The 17,668-nt window shown below is 32.6% G+C and overlaps 1 protein-coding gene across 3 annotated transcripts in view; it reads left to right on the top strand.

Annotated features, from left to right (window-relative positions):
- Nucleotides 1-4,586: 4,586 nt before the first annotated feature.
- LOC143193611 (LIM domain only protein 3) overlaps nucleotides 4,587-17,668 on the top strand; it is a 145,094-nt gene continuing 132,012 nt past the window's right edge. For 2 of the 3 annotated variants that reach the window (XM_076399935.1, XM_076399936.1), the window contains exon 1: nucleotides 4,790-4,925. The gene's annotated coding sequence lies outside the window, so the exon portion shown is untranslated. Of the gene's footprint in view, nucleotides 4,926-17,668 lie in introns of all 3 variants that reach the window. The other variant, XM_076399938.1, reaches the window with a different exon arrangement.

The following is a 17,668-nucleotide window of genomic DNA, read 5'->3' on the forward strand; positions in this document are numbered from 1 at the left end:
ATATTTGGATAATTTTATGCTTTACCCCATTTAATGGATGCTATTCCTTATTATGGTTTAAAATCTATTCTAATTATATTTATTATAATTGAATGCAATAATTTATATTTATAACACTTTTTGAAAATGATCAGATTTGTATTTAATTATTAATATAAGATTTGGGAAACCGCAATTTTGGCTTTCCCTAATAGGTGGTTTTAAAGTCGCATATCTCTAGTAATACTTATTTAATGAAGCCAAAATATATATTTTTTGGAAACGCGCTTAAGAAAGAACCTGTTGAAACCGCTGGATATATGGTTCTATAGGAATTAACAGCGAAACATTTAATGGACTGAGTTTCCTTTTGATGTAATGGTGTTTGAAATTTGTATGAATAAATACGTTTTGATAAACGTGAAAAGTCTAAAAAGTTTTCCCTTCATTATATGTATTACATTTTAAATATATAATAATAATTATTGTATATATATATTTGCCTACAGTGTGCGTTTCTATTTATAGAAATATCTACCAACTTATTTGACAAAAATACTTAATTCTGTCTTGAAGTCGTGATGGCATCACAAGCGCAAGTAAAATTGTTAATTGTGAGGGCAAAAATGTAGATAGATACTTTTTATTATCTAAGTTTTCTTTTTGTCACTTAGGGTTCATCTGGGCTGGACCTACTGCGTTACGTGGGCTCAGAATAACGATCTGCTGTATTTAATATAGCCATGCTTATAGCTTACCAACTGGCTAGAGACCAATTTAAAAAAACCATCTCAGAAGAGATCCATCTATTATTCATAAGAAGAAAGAAATTCCTTCATTCATTGCGTACTATTCTAGCTTATTAATAGGATTATTGTTTATGATTAAATTATTTATTAGTCAATGTTTACTTTGTCTACTGATTTTCGTACCAATAAATTTTGCTCTATTTGATCAAATATGGCATAAAGCGAATGTGTTACAACTGCCTGTTATATATCATATTAATAAATTAAAGATAAATTGAAGTAATTAGTAATTAATATTAATTTTGATAAGTAATGTTTGGTTTGATACAAAGGTGTATTTTATTAATTAACAGTTAATATATGAAACTACGGACAACTGTGTATATTTATTCACTTCTAATATGATATATGTGATAGTAATGACATCAATACTATTATTGAACTAATTCAAATTTATCTTGTTTTTCCGTATTTTTGAAAACATTTTCCTTCTTTGGAATAATTCAACAGATAACATGCCTGTATTTAGATATATATCAATTTGCTGTATGTGTAGCGTTATTTAATTAGGACAAATCTACTTTATATCAGTCAAATTAATTAAACTTGAACGCATTTGCACATTATAATTTCATCAACACGTAAACAAAAAACAACTGTACATGGTTATACGAGGGGAAATTCGGTAGTAAAACGTACATGTAAAAATATGTAAAAGAATGAGTGGTTTGGAGAGTTTTATAAATATTTGGAAATAAAAGGCACATAAATAAAATTACGTTTTTATCAGTAATGATATACAGTTGTGGAGAAAGGAAAATAATTTTGAGAAAAAAACTAGTAATTTTAGATCATTGTTTATGTAAATTAAGTTTTGGTTTATTATATGTTGGCATTTATATGCCAGAATAAAGCTGTGTTTAAGCTGTGAAGCAGAGGCTTTATTTACTTAATTTATTTTAAAGTAATAATTACCCTACAATTATTGATACTCTTCCAAGCTCATATTCATTACATGATGTGTGTGAATGTATATTATTTATATTTTTTTTCTGAGATGGTAGGTGGTACAAGGTTACACAGGTACAAGGTACAAGGTTGGTAGGTTATACAAGATAAGTAATTAGTGCAATCATTATATAACTTTGCTTTTCTCTCAAAACTCTTTTATTAAACAAATGGTTTTTAAATCGTAGGCTAATTATTCCACTTCTTCAGAACTGATGAAATATGGTACTATAATTCATACTAAATGTATTCATAGAAAATAATTGATGATTGAGTCATTTATGTAGCGACATTTATTGTTTTTTTTTCGATTTGGTTTTGATCTCCTCAATCTGCTCAAAATGAAGCGATTACATGATATTAGGGAAGAAGTTCGAATTATCATGGAAAATTCTCAAAGAATGCTATGAAGAAGGTGAATTATTGTTGTGTATAATAATATCACAAATGTGAATTTAGAGAACTGAATTTATATACATGTAGTACTTAAACCATTTTCAAGTAGAAGAAATCGAGTCTTTAGAAGGAACAGTTTCTTTAAAGTAATATTCTTCAAAATTCACTCCCAATATGTAACATTAATAGTAGAAGTTAAAGTAATAAGGATGCCGGTGCATTACCGCAGTCCTTTCATCCTATATTAAATTGATAGGCACTATCCAATCAGCCCCAGAATGTTACTGTAGATTGTCTTTTCCACCCAACCTGATCTTTCGCTTGGAGAATAATATTGCCGTTAGTACCATAGATTCCTGAAAATCCACCGTCTCCAAATAACCTTCAAAGTGTAAACCTAAATTGGATAACTCTCCATTGATTTTTCCATCTCCCAAAAAGTCGCTCAAATGACCTATAAGACAATATATACATCAGAGAATTCTTCATCAGCATCTGTGAAGAGAAATACCCCAAACATACAATTATATACACGGACGGGTCCATATTAGACTATATGAATAGCAACTGATCAACATGGAGGAAATAACTGGACACCTTCCTTTCTTCTATCTTTAAAAAGCTGGGCCAACTTAACTGGAATCTGCTTGAGCAGAACAAATTAGGGGAAATCAATAAGACTTACCACCAAAATATAAAGAAGCTCTTTCAGCAGACTACTCTAACCTGCCTTAGGTTGGGCCATTGCACATTAACTCATGAACTCATGAAATTACTGTGAAATACATCCTCCTGGAATGTAGAAAGTATAGAGATGATGGAGAGTGACTGAACATTAGACAAAATCTTCTTTTTTAAATTTATTGTAGCAATTTAATAAATTAACATGTCTAAACTTACCAGACCGTCTTAGCATACCAATCCTTGATGGTTGATTTTCCTAGGGTAGTGTCCGGAAACTCGGCATCAAGCTTTGCTTCAACTGTATTTTTTCCCTTCAAAAATCAATATTTTATATAATTACAATATTACACATTATACAATATTACGCGAAATTCCTTTTTATCCATTTTTTTCACAATAACAAAAGTTGCTTTACTCAAAATGCTATCATTCAAAAACGAATGATCCGACAGCTGCCAAATTTATACACCAATCTTTTGAGAGCTAGGACTAACTAAAAAACATGTGGATTTAATTATAGTAGCGCCATCTATGTGTCGGACCAAAAACATTTCAATTAACCACCTGTTAGTGTATAGTATATGATTATTATATGGTACTTGATTCTTTTGCATATATACTGACATACGCTGATTTATTTTGTTACACCATTGTTCTCTCCAGAATTGTATTTTGGTAACAGTTGTTTGTAACCTTTCGGTTAATTCAGTGTTGTTACATCTAATGGATAAGATTGCTGTGTCATCTATAAATGTAGTAACAACTTTTTTGTTAATTGTATGAAAATCCCGACGGTACAGCAGATAAAGGAGTGGCCACTACACACCCCAGTGTCGTTATTGGCTTGCATTGCATTTTCCTAAAGTCAATATAGGCAACTTATTGTTTGACTCTGGAATATCGGTCATTCATATGTGACTTTAAAATTTTTTATATTGGTCAGGTTAAAAACCTCCATCTTTATAGAAAGCTTGAGCAACATCTAAAAATATTGCAGCACAAACTTTATTTTCTTCAAGTGATTTTCTTTTATGGCATTGGCGATTCTGTGAATTTGACGAATCGTGGAATGTTGTTTCCTGAAATCAAATTTATGATTCGGAATAATATGATTTTCCTCAATGATTGGGTTTATCCTTAAGTCTTTCAAATAATTTGGACATTGCCCGCAATAGTGATATTTACCGGTATGACGGAGAAAATTTGGAGGTGATTGTTTTACTGCACAATTTGGATAATGAGAGATAATATTTAATATCAATAAGTACTCCAACATTTAATACTGTATTAGTGCTTAAAGTAAGCTGTAAATATTTTTTTTAAAATAAAGTATTAATATTAAGTAATATATACATTATATTGCGACCCATATATCGAGAAAAAACGGAACCAAACCACTATACCAACATTCAACAACATCCTTCCCCGTCACCCTCTCCACATAGTCAGCCAGCCATCACCTCACCTCATCCCCGCCGCCCGCCCCGGAAAACACAAAGCAGTTCCAATTAGACGATTCGGTACGGCGTCAATCAAAATCGTTTCTCTCGCTTATTACCCGTTTGACATGGAGAAGCGTCTCCCGTCCGTTCGGTCCCCCTCAATCCCTGATCGCCGCCCCGCCGCCGCCACCCCTCAACGCCGCCGCGTCGGTCATCCTTTCCAACCCCCCACCACCACCACGACCGGCGGCCGTCCGGTTTGCGTGTTGCGCGTTCGTTCCTCAAAAGCTCCGAAAGCTTGTCGGCAGGTTGGTCGACGACGACACTCGTATTGCGAGTCAGACTGTCGAGCGATCGACACGGTTTGGTGTTTTACTCGAGAAAACAGTTCCCTGGTATTCAACATTCTCCAAAGCGAGGACGCCGCTCTTGATGGTGACGTGCCTCGTCTATTGGGATAGGTTGCACACGTAGCGTCATCTGACCGATAACGAATCGGGTGCCGATTGTTTTTGTTGGGTTATTTTTTCGTTTCGCGCGGTATCGTTCTTGTGCTCGCTCGTTGTCTGTCGTTCGTCCAAAGGAATCGCGGTGTTTGCCTCACTTATTTGTTTCTCATTGAAATTCTCTGGTGAACGGTGATAAAGACAGCTTGAAAATTAAAGCGGTAAGTGTCTGATCTGTACTTTTTTACAGCCACCGAGTTTGTAAACAAACAAAACCGTTGTTTACATTCGTTCGCATTTTTTGTTCGGGAATGATTTCGGATTTTTGCCTACAACTGACTCATAATTAACCTGTTTATATTATTCTACCAAGATAGTTATTTATTTACCCAATGATTGAGCAAAACGTATCGATAATTGATTCAATTGTGGTTACCAAACAGTCCACAATACATCCTAATTATATTATTCTAAAGTAGAAAGGGCCTGAGGAAAAAACAAGTTTACTTTCAATCACGTTCCAATTATGACACTATTTTAATAGTGGTAATAATTCCAATGGTTAATTAGTAATTTATATACATTTAAAACATGTTGATATTTAAATGTGGTTTTCTTAGGCTGAATGATAAAGTGGTTTAATTATCAATGAAAAACTGAAACTGGTTTAACTAACACGTTTGTTAGGATTTTAAAAGTGTTGGTGTTTCAATTTCATAAAGTCACTTTTATTAGAATGTATTTAAATCACCACTGAATTATTATATTCTCTGATTTGTTTATAATTTCGGAGAAAGTTCATTTAGGGGTTTAAAAGCCGAAGAATAACAAATGTAAGATTAATAATAATAACTGTTGAAGGATTATAAACTTCGTAGTAAATGTTGAAAATATAATATCATGTTAAATATTTGGAGGTGCATTACTACAATTACTAAGACATGAAATGAAAAAAAATTATTATTTTTTTTAATATATTTACCTCCTAATATCCATTAAATGAATATCTTAAAATATCTCATTAAATGTTTGAACTCAGTGTTTGTCTTCATTAGGCTGTTAAAACCAATAGCATATAATGTATATTTGGGAAACAAATACACCGTATAATATTTTTATGAAAGTTTTTTTCCGAGATATTTTAATGGGTCGCTGTTCATAGTTAATATTCGTGTTTTAAAATGTAGAAAATTGTTCTGGTAAAGTTATTTATTCACGTAAATTTCGACAAACATCTTCTAAATCTTGAAAAACGATCAAAAAATGCTTTTAGATACTCTACTTTTATATCACCAGCATACAAACGAACACATTTATTCCCGTGAAAAATTTTGAAAACAACACAGAGCGAATGATAGCAATAAATAGACGCAAACAATGACGCCATTGGTAATCCGTATCAGTATTAAAATTAAAATAAATAAACTTTCTAATTATGATATTTCGTATTTTAAATGGGAGCGATACGGATTTTGCGGCCAATAAAAATTAAATATTAAATTTAGTTTTGCATAAATTAATTTGCAATAGATATCTTTTTTTAATAACGGCAATGCTGTGATATATGAATTATTAAATTTATGATTAATATTTCCTTCTTAGATAAATCATTGATAAATTTTTATAAATATGTTGATTATATTTGTTTAGTCAGTAACCCACTGAGGCGTAATTATAACTATGACTTATAATTGTATTACGGATTTTTTTCTAACATTTCGGAACTTTAATGTAATATTGCTTTTGAGATGTCAAGACGTTCACATACAAACATTCTTACTCATATCAGTTCAGTTACCTATCTCAGAGTATCAGTATTCCTACTCTAAGGCATTGAATATTGTCTAAATCTATTAGGACTTTTCTCCTGATTCTATTAGGGTGATTAAATCACCTGTAGACCTAGCAGACAATTGACAATAAACCAAATACTATATAATGATCACAATAATCCAATTAGTGATTTTGTTGTGATATATTATTATAATCGAAAAATGTTCCGGTCCGCTTGTGTATTCTCGCATTCACAAAAATACATTTAAAAAATTTCATCAAAGTCGGTCCAGCCGTTTAGGAGGTATTCACTGACATACACATGGAATTATACAGAAGAATTATACATATAAATTATATGTTAAAAATCTGATAAAGTTATGTAATATTCAGAGATTTACGTCATTGAAAATTAATAATTTCTTCATCCTCTAAAAGTATTCTTCGTTCCATGTGTTACATTTTGATGTGAACATTTTTAGGAGCGAATTATAGCATATTGTTCAATTTATTCATAAAATTTTATTTTATGAAGTTGTAAGAAATTCTCTCTAATAAGGTTTAACATGTGTTGCCGTAGCATTTTTATCATAGTGACTAAAACGAACAATAGCCCAATAGACCTCCAAGCTTATATCGTCAATCTTATAAATATAATTGTAATACCTATTAGGCCTACTGCAAAGCTCCATTTGATATTTCTCCTGGTCATATGATTAATTGTACCCATCTATTATCAATTAGGCGAAAATTTGATTTTGATGGATATCTTAGCATTCAACAATTACCTTCTGCTCATATTGTAGCTGTCTTATCTTTTATATATTATTGTCTCCTACAATCTATTATATTTGACCAGTCTATTCCTATTCACATTATAAACATTTTTTATATATATTTAAACATGCGTTATACATATTTAAATATTTTTATGTTAATTTTAAAACAATCAATCTATGAATTATTACAAAGATATGTAGATATACACAAAATTAATCTATGGAACCTAGTATAATATGTAAGTTTCAGAACATATAAAATATAAAGGGTATCACCTCAAGAACTACATGTCATACATAAGTAAATCGTACATAAGTAAATTAATCTGAAATTTGCCTTTATGTTTATGTAGGCAAAAATATCCGACTTTATGTCATGATTTTTACTACCTTTTAGTTTTGGCGATTGATTTTAATCTTATTAATATTAAAGTCTGTAAAGCAAGCAACTTTGGGAGCTTCCCCTGTATGTTGATATACGACTTTAATTATTTTCTTGTATCTAGAACGTATATGTATATATATATATATATATATATATATATATATATATATATATATATATATATATATATATATATATATATATGTATTTAGATTGTCTGACATTTGTCTGTTGTTGGTAATCAACTGTCAATTATTTAGATACCTTTGCCGATTGTCCGCATTATTTCTTGTCTTTGTAATCAATATCGTCAGTTTTAAAACTTATTAAACACCTGTGAAACATTTGTTTAATTACATGATGACCATCGGCAACTGCGTTAATTATAATATTCTGCATTAATTAAATTGGTCAATTATTGTTGTTTACTTTTCTGTAAACATATTTTGTGTCTATTAGGTATAATTAATTCTTTAACGTAACACACAAAAAAGAGTCTTATAAAAGTTATTAATAGTTTAACAACAAAATCAAATACAGTTTAATATATTCAAAAATATTGCAAAAAATATGTAATTTGTTTCAATAGGCCGGCAAATACTCAAAGGAAACTATATTTGTCTTTTGGTATCAATTTTATTTAGAAACCCAGAAATTGCTTGAGAATTTCCTATTGTTTTATTTGACAGTTTGCATAGTTCTAATATCTTATGCTATTATATGTTTCTACATTCGTTTTTCCGCTTATACAAAAGTACAAAAAAATAGGAAAAAATATTGTTTTTAGTTATTTTTTAATAGGAATATTATTAAATATATATATATTTTTCAAAAATCAAATAATGATAGGGTTCTTGACATCCTTCAAATGGGTTCGCATTCCTTTTCTTGGTTTAATTCAGTTTTGATTTCTACAGCGTTCTTGGTGAGTTGGAGTTTAATGTTTTTGAATAAAAAGAAGTTCTGCTGCACTTAAATCGGTACTCCTTGTGATCCATGATATGACACTTTTTTTATGTAACCCGTTTTTGAGATAATATTTTGTCTACTAGTCTAGGATAATCCATTAGCTTATTGATGCCCTCTTCTTATTTTTAAGATGAATTTTCTTCAGGATCACCCTGTACAATTTTAGGAATAATAGTATTATTACAAATTAAATAGATCCATTCTTTCGACAGAATATCAAAAAAAAAGACAGCATGACATTGTTATTACATCTTACCTTACCATCTTACCATCTTATATTAGATATCCTTGTACAATTTTAATTTACAAATTAATTTATTGTTATTACTCTGTCGTATTTGCATCCATATATTAGCCAGACGATTGCAGAATGAGCACATTAGTATATATTTCCTAAATTAAAATAAAATTATACTAGACTACCTAAACTGAAGTCAAGTGTAACACTATACAAGTTCGTGTGGTTTGGTTCGCTTGAATCTTCTGATTTCCTGCGCATTGTTGAGTGCCAGTATTTTTCCAGCGTTCTGTGTTTTAATCAATGTATTTTATATTTTAAGACGAACGACGAGCTTCGTAGATCCATTTGATTTCGAAGTCATCGTGTAGCTCTTTGTTAGATACGTAGCAATAAGCATGGGTAATTAAATGACGAACTTAACTATTTAGGCCCCATTAGTCCAAATAAACTTTATAATCGACGGATAAACCAATCTCTTTGATCTTAGGTTAAGTTGGAAATATTTTCTGACTAACCATTACAGTTCTTTGATTTTGACTCTGATGTGATATTTTCAACTTAACCTACAATCGAGATGGATAACCAGATATTTCACTGATTCTGCTTGAGGAATTGGTCATTCGTCAAATGATATAATGATATAAACCTAATGTCATTTCGACTCAAACTCAAAATTAACATGGATAGATTTGGAGGTATTAAGCTTTATTTTGTAATATTTAGCTCTATTTTGAATCTTGTAAACTGCTATTTATAATTTTTTTATAGCTTTAGGCAGAGATAAATCACTTGAAGCAACAATGATATGACAAGGATTTATTGAAACTTTGTAAAAACGGCTGGGTTTTGTATGTAAAAGTTATGGGCTAATGGCATTTATTTTATCCAGCCATTGATATATTAATAATAAATAATTAAACATATTTTATGGCCGAGTTAATGCAGCAAATAAAATTAATTGAGTCATTTAGTTATGGAATCTCTATCAAATAGTTTCACAGTATAACTAAAAACAATATAAAACATGCATCTAATTTATTAACAACTGACATTTTCCATTAAAAAGAATAATAAATTGACTTAGTATAATGTGCAAACTATGTGCAAGTTTATAAATTACCCTGACACTTTCCGACCCACCCAAACAGTTATTAGTAAGACCGCAACAACTAGTTGAGCGATTAGAAACAAATTTATACATCGCATTATGCAATAACGTTGCAGCTAAACCTATGCAAAATATCCGACTCCGTAATCAGAATATTAAATAAACAAAACAGCTTGAACATTACACGGTCTATGACCCCAGTTTTCTCGCTTTTCAAGTAAGAAAAACGTACCTAGGGAATAACTAATAACCGCTTATGAAAGTTAAAGGTCATTTTTACCGTATGGGTCTCGATTGTAATTAAATGATGGTTAATAAGTCAGGCTCCGTTCTGGTTGCTAAGCGTACATTGGTTGAATGAATGGTTCGGATTAGTAACTATTCAAATCTATGAATGGTATTTCCAAATCTTGTTAATAAAGTTTATGGACGATTGCATAATTCGATTTGATGTAAGACATACATATTAATTATAATTAAAAGTGCAGCCTGTTTGATAAGAAAAAATACCTGCATATGTATGCTTCATCACTAATATTAGATGTTTGCATGTATTTTGATCAGCGAAATTTATTGGTGAAAATAATGAAGTATCAATGCAGACAAATGTTAAACAAAGTAAAACACATTTTTTTGTCAAAATTAGTTTTTTTATCCAGCATAATTCCCTTCAAGGATGACACACTGATATAGCGACCCTCCAACTTTTCGATACCATTTTTGTAGTACGATTTGCCCTTTGCTTCAAAATAGGCCTCAGTTTTGGCGATCACCTCTTTATTCAACGAACATTTCTTCCCAGCGAGCATTCTTTTGAGATCTGAGAAGAGGAAATAGTCGCTGGGGACTAGATCTGGAGAATACGATGGATAAGGAAGCAATTCGAAGCCCACTTCATGGATTTTTGGCATCGTTTTCACTGACTTGTGACACGGTGCATTTTCTTGGTGAAGCAGTACTTGATTTTTCTTAAAATGCGATTTCGTCCTTCAAACTGTCCAATAACGCTATGTAAGCGTTTTCCCACGCTTTGGAGCGAGTTCATCGTGTGCAGTCCACTCGGATGACTGTCGATTGGACTTCGGAGTGAAATGATGAACCCATATTTCATCCATTGTCACATATCGACGCAAAAACTCGGGTTTATTACGCTTGATCATCTTCAACCACTACTCCGAATCATCAGCTCATCGTTGTTTTCGGTCAAAAGTGAGCTCGCGCAGCACTCACTTTGCCCAGAGCTTTCTCATACCCAAATATTCGTGAATGATATGATGTACACGTTCAGTTGTTATCCTTCCAGTGTCTGCTATTTCATTCAATATCAATTTACGGTCATTCAAAATCATTTTGTGGATTTTTAAAATGTTTTCGTCGGTAACAACCTCTTTTGGGCGTCCACTGCGTTCACCGTCTTCGGCGCTCATTTCAGCACGTCTAAACTTAGCATAACAATCTTTGATGGTTGATTTTCCTGAGACAGTGTCCGGAAACTCGGCATCAGGCCAAGTTTTTGCTTCAACTGTATTTTTCCCTTCAAAAAGCAATATTTTATCATCACGCTATATTCCTTTTTATCCATTTTTTTTCACAGTAACAAAAGTTGCTTCACTCAAAATTCTATAATTCACAAACTAACTGATCCGACAGCTGTCAAATGTATACACCCATCTTTTGAGGGTTAGGGATAACTAAAAAACAAATGGATTTATTTCTAGTAGCGCCATCTACGTGTCAGGCCGAGGATTTTTCAATTGATTGTTGAATTCGGTGGTATTGATATTTATCTACATAAAGTAATAGTTTTTCTTTTAGTTTTGTTGTATTATTGATATATTATATGCAGGTATATGCAGACGTTTATCATGGAACGCTCAAAGTGACATGTCGACATTGATCTCTTTTGTTATTTGATTTAGAGAGATTTCTACCGAAGTTAATCAAAGACTTTTAGAAACTTACGATGATGCTCCTCTGTCAATCCCAATGATTGCTTCTCAAACTCGCAAATTATTTTAGATACCCTAGCTATTGATTAATTAACTTTTTTTAAGTTTATCAGCGATTGGAATGATCCAAAAGAATATTATTTGGACCCGTTTCATCATCGGGGTTTCATTGCTTGCCAGGCAAAAAATTATTTACTACAATGTACTACGGTAATCCCAATCGCGAAAGGCCAAGAGTTAATCCGGGAGCGACATCGAATCGGAATATTCATGGCCATAAACTCTTGCTGTGCATATAATGGGATGAGCAAGGAGTAGTGTATTAAGAGTCAAAGTGTTACTGCAGATATCATCTACCAACGCCAACAGAACAAATTGAATGAACTGATGTTGTAAAAAAATCAGTATCACTAAGAAACAGAAGCAAAATCATCCTCTTGAGTAATAACGCTCGACCAGATGGCGTAAGAGCTGTGAAGGATACACTGTCGCAGCTGGAATAATGTTCTGCAGCAACCGTCGTACTCACTAGTCATAGCGCCTTTTGTTTACGATTTGTTTAGATCGATGCAGCTTTTATACGATTTATAGGAAATGTTTATTAAAATTGAGAAAATGGCAGAATATATGCACGCACTTAATAAGTTATTCAGTGTCCTTCTTTATCAATAAATTCTTGGAATCTCATTGGCTTGTATACTAATTACAATGCTACTAATTTAATTAAATAATTCTGGGATAAGAGCATTCCACCATTATGTTAATTTATTAAGGAAATTTTTTTCTCGAAGTTCCAACCTCTTGAAGAATATCAGCGAGAATGTTAAACCATTTTCTATGGAGTACGTCCACATCAGTTTCTTGCTTCCGTACGGAACAAATATAACTCCGAAGCTTTTTGTTGTTATCTTTTGATATATTTTGGAAATTTTAGATAGCAGATCTTAAATTATCTTTAATTTCAAGGTGTCAAATTCCAGTTTTGAAAGACAGACTTAAACGTGCATATTTAGCGGGTGTTTAACGGTCTGTTGGATTAATTTATTTACATGGGCGAGACGCATAGAGCGTACCCAAAAAGGTTCTGTTTAGAAAAAATTCGTTGTAATTTTCTTTCAAATTTTTTAACATTGTGTCCTGATACAAGAGGTTTCTTCACTTCTTCTTTACGTATTACGTGACACCTTAACATTCTATACTTCTTTTTTTCTATACTTCTTCTATACCAAATAATGATAGGCGAGAATTTCCATATTCTTTGCTTAGAATTATTAGTCATAGTGGCGTTTTACCTACTTATTAACAAACTACTTTTTCATACACCATGAGTTTTGGGGGAATATGTCTGATGTCTTCTAAGAACAGTTTTTTTCGTAGACGCTCAAGGAATCTATATAAGTTTTCTGTATATATATATATATATATATATATATATATATATATACAGAAATGATTACTATATTATGATTACTATCATTCTAGGTTTTTTTCTGTGGTAGCTTTAACAGGTCATGGACAAGCTAATATACTTTTAAAAGACACAGACTAAGACATTTTAAAGTAACATATTTTGTTTGAACGCAAACTTCTTATACCCGTAGTACGTATTATGATTATAATTTGATAAAATAAAATTTAGAGAATTAAATAAGTTAAAAGATAAGTGAACAGAAAGGAAGCCGCCACTATATATTGCAGAAGTTATATTAAGTCTTTAGTTACTTTAGGAGGGACTATTTTTATGTATACTTTAAATTTGGTGAATTTATTTCAATCAATCGGTTAAAAATTCGATATTCTACCTCACGTACTGTATTCATAAATTTTATTGTTCCTTATATTTACTTTTCTCCATTGACAGGGCAAGTCAATGGAAATGCGAAATATGGTTCATCTTCTGCAACAAAAAAAAGCATAAATTAGAACCAGTATTGATTGATTAAAAAATATATAATTAAATGGAACGTATTGTATATAGTTATCTTTTTATGGTTTTTATGACCAAAAGTTTTATGTTCCTCGACAGTTGATTTGTTTGCCTGTATTTGAGAATAAAGTCTCGCATCTTCGGAACTCTTGTTCATCATCCAATAATAAATCGATTTAATACATTTTTCCTTATACCCTCGCGCCGCGTCGCCCTTCGATTACGTAGCTGGGGATGGCACAAGGGCCTCAACTCATCCGTTAAATTAGGACAGATTTCAATAAATTGGTAAAGTTTAGAAATAAAAATTTATAAAAAAAATCCCATCGATGCCATAATTAAAAAGTTGCTCAGTGAAATATCGAGTTTCCGTTTAGAGGGAAAAAACCAGTGTAGGTAATTTGGTATGAAAGCGATTTTCTCACGCCCCATAAAAGACCCAGTTGAAATAAAATTAAAAAGGGGGTAAAAGTTGAGTGAGAAAAGGAGCGGAGCGGTTGAAGGTTGGTGGGACAGATTCGAGTATTGAAGATCTTTAACTTTTAATATTAATAAAGGGTCTTTCTATATTAATTTCCAACTTGCTATATGATGAAAATTCACCATTTATTATTACGTTAAATTATACAGTTACTATTTATTTTTGCATTGCATTTTGCATTTATTGTTACAATGTAAAATTAACATAGACAAGTTTGAAGCTATTAAAATGTATTTTTAGTTTTAATTTTCCAGTCTTGAGTCCATTTGTTAATCTTTTTTTGTTCTGGCCTAAAACAAGGCGGTGGAATGTATGACGCACACCTGATCGCTGAGACTTTCCTTGGAGTGAAAAGTTGGGGGTTTCCGGGTTATAGAACTGTCTGTGGCTTTACCAATATACTAGACCGAATCCACCTCACAGTTGACCCCTGTGGATCCCTACTGCTACTGGATTAATTTTGGATATATGGCACCCGCTAACCGTACAGCCGTTATTGGACACGTGGACCCGGCGAAAGAACAGAAAATGAGACTAACTATTAATTTGCGAACTTAAGTTAACACACGAGTGGATGCTGTCGTGTAGAGGAAATTTTATGACTACAGCGACGATTGAGGTCTTTTCAGCTTGGAAAAGGGGAGGTGAGCGGTGACGCGGTGCTAAGTTCTCAGCATGTTGACCAGCGAACAAACGCGTTTTCAGAAGGTGAGCTGAGTTGTTGTTTGTGGAAGGATTGAGATATGAGGCGCTTGATTTCTGGAGTGTCAGTTTCCCTTTGAATTTGATTATTTCTGATAAACTATGGGGCATTTAAGATTCTCCTGAGGAGCTTATTTTGGAAAACTTGAAGCCGTTTCATCAGGTTGGGTGTAACAAACTTTAAGTAGACATTAGATCTGTAGAGGAGTACGAACCGAATTAACATGTTGGATATGAAAAGTCTGCTATAGGGGTAGATCACAGAAGATAGCAGGTTTGCTATTCCCGAACCTTTCTGGACTGCTTTCTGGATTTGGGAGAAATTTGTTGCTTATACTGGTAGTAAAAAAGTAAAGCCCCTTGGTCTATTATTGCAAGAATTATTATGTTTTGACATTAATATTTTGTAGCTACCGTGCTCTTTGGTGTTATTGAGCATAACTTGGGTCTATTGTGAATTTATTCATTCAAAACTAAATCATATTTCTATAATTTACTTATCACAATCATTATCGTTGGATGTTATTAATACCTGTTATCTTTGTATGAAAATTTGGTAAACGTTCAATCGACGATTCCGGTCGGTCAAACCATAAGGGCCTAATTAACCCAACTAAACAGCTTTAGTTCTAATTAACCACCACAAAATCCTGTATCAATTATTAATAATTCCGGTCTGTCAGTTGATCGGAAACAACAATACAAGTTGCATTTATCTGACTGACGATCGAATTTAATTTCTGTTCACATCGTAAACGTATCATTGCACAAAATCCAGCGTGATTCCGTAATAGCCTTCAGGCGTTCATAACCAAGCGCTGGCGCGCGTACTCGCAAACACACACACACATATATACACTGGCATATCTATAATTACCATTAATGTCTTGTTGGGAAAGCCAGCAAAAGGCTAATTATCATTAGTAATATTCAAATGTATTTCCTTCGGTGGAACAGAAAAAAAGAGATCGCCGAGAATTCCAACAAGAATGGGAATGAAAGAAAAAACGCGGCGGCTTTACAACGAACGATGGTAAAACAATCAGTCTAAGTAATTTACATTTAATTTCGTTTAATTAAGAGTATGTAGCTTTGATAATGAAAAAAAGAACTAGCTGATTGTACAGGATGTATCTAGGTTCAAAAGCGTTTGTAAAAGTAAAAATGTATTTTATTTCATGTCAGTCTATGCAATTTATTATTTATAGTTTAGGGTAAATTATATGGCTCTTTGAATGGGGGTAAAACGAAATGAAACAGTGGTGTTTACATTATGTGACCTTGTGTGTTATTTATTGGCTATATAAAAAAATGTGAAAAATACAATTAGATAAAACGGATAGCAGCGGTGTTACCTGGAGACGAGGCTTGGGCAGTCGATGGTGGCACGTCTAAACCAAACGATGGTTGAGCACTGAATGAATGGAAATACCCTTCAATAACATCCCAGATAAACGTCTCGGGATTGCCAGTTATTCGTTATCGGTTTCCAGTTGGCGCTACTGGCACCCCGCCCGTGTTCAACATCTGGGATTATATTTCTGGATATTTTGTAGACCGTTATTTCACGATGTAAAATTCGACATGCCTCAAGGTCGCTACAAAAGTTATAGTAAATCGCATCATTCTGCAGATTTCTTGTCAGCCTTGTTGGCGGTGACTGCCAATTACTTACGCATTTAATGTTGATTATCTGTATTAAATGCGTATATTATCTATATTAAATGGTCTCTATTACCATGATACTCCCTCAGGACATAACTTTCGGATGGTTTGCTGATGATAGTTCTGAATCACACTGCCCGATCATACAATTCTACTAAAGCGATATTGGCGCACTGCTTGAATGGCTTATCAAGTTAGGCTGTCAAAAAGTCTATCAAGTGTTAATTTTCGTTGACTCTCGGATTAGCATAATCAACATGGGAAATATTGCTATAAAAATAATGATGGCATAAATTTCTCTGAATCAAATTTGACTCTCTATTGAGCTGTCTACCTGACATTAAGAGTAAAACGTTCGGCTGATATTGGGATGCTTCAAATTTTGTTAAATTGTCTCTGGGGAGCTTACAGGATTATATTAGTTAAATTGAATTATGGTAGTCAATGTTGAGAGATTTGAGAAATTTGGACACTATTCATAGCTCCGCTATGCCAAATGCCATACGTGAAGCTGAGCTGTATTCTCTCTCCGCAAGACACAATTAGTTATAGTGAATGAGGTTTTTTCCTAATTATGCAGCCCACCGAAAGGTAGACATAAGGAATCATATCAGATTTTAAAGTGTTAGTCACCGCCTTCGTTTTCCCCAGCATTCAGTATAAAAATAAAACTACACCTTAATTCTACAATAAGATATGATATCTAGCTTAACAAGTAAAAAAAACACCCGAGCTCTATTTGTACAGATCAAGAAGGAAGATTATTATATTTTTATCTATATAGATGGTAAAAAGGCATAACCATGTGTGGAGTGTATCATAAACTCGGTATCGTTCTATTACTACAATTGCTTAGTATTGTTTTATTACTACAAACTTCCTACAAAAAGCAAAATATTAACAGTGGGACTTTTCATCGCCATCCTAAAGATATCTTAACTTCGCTGAAGTCAGTTCCTACATAAACATTGTTTGTATCATAACC

This window comes from Rhynchophorus ferrugineus, unplaced genomic scaffold (genome assembly GCF_030347505.1).
Source record: "Rhynchophorus ferrugineus isolate W39M unplaced genomic scaffold, kcgeb_rfMv2 rfM3, whole genome shotgun sequence".
Taxonomy (NCBI): Eukaryota; Metazoa; Arthropoda; class Insecta; order Coleoptera; family Curculionidae; genus Rhynchophorus; species Rhynchophorus ferrugineus.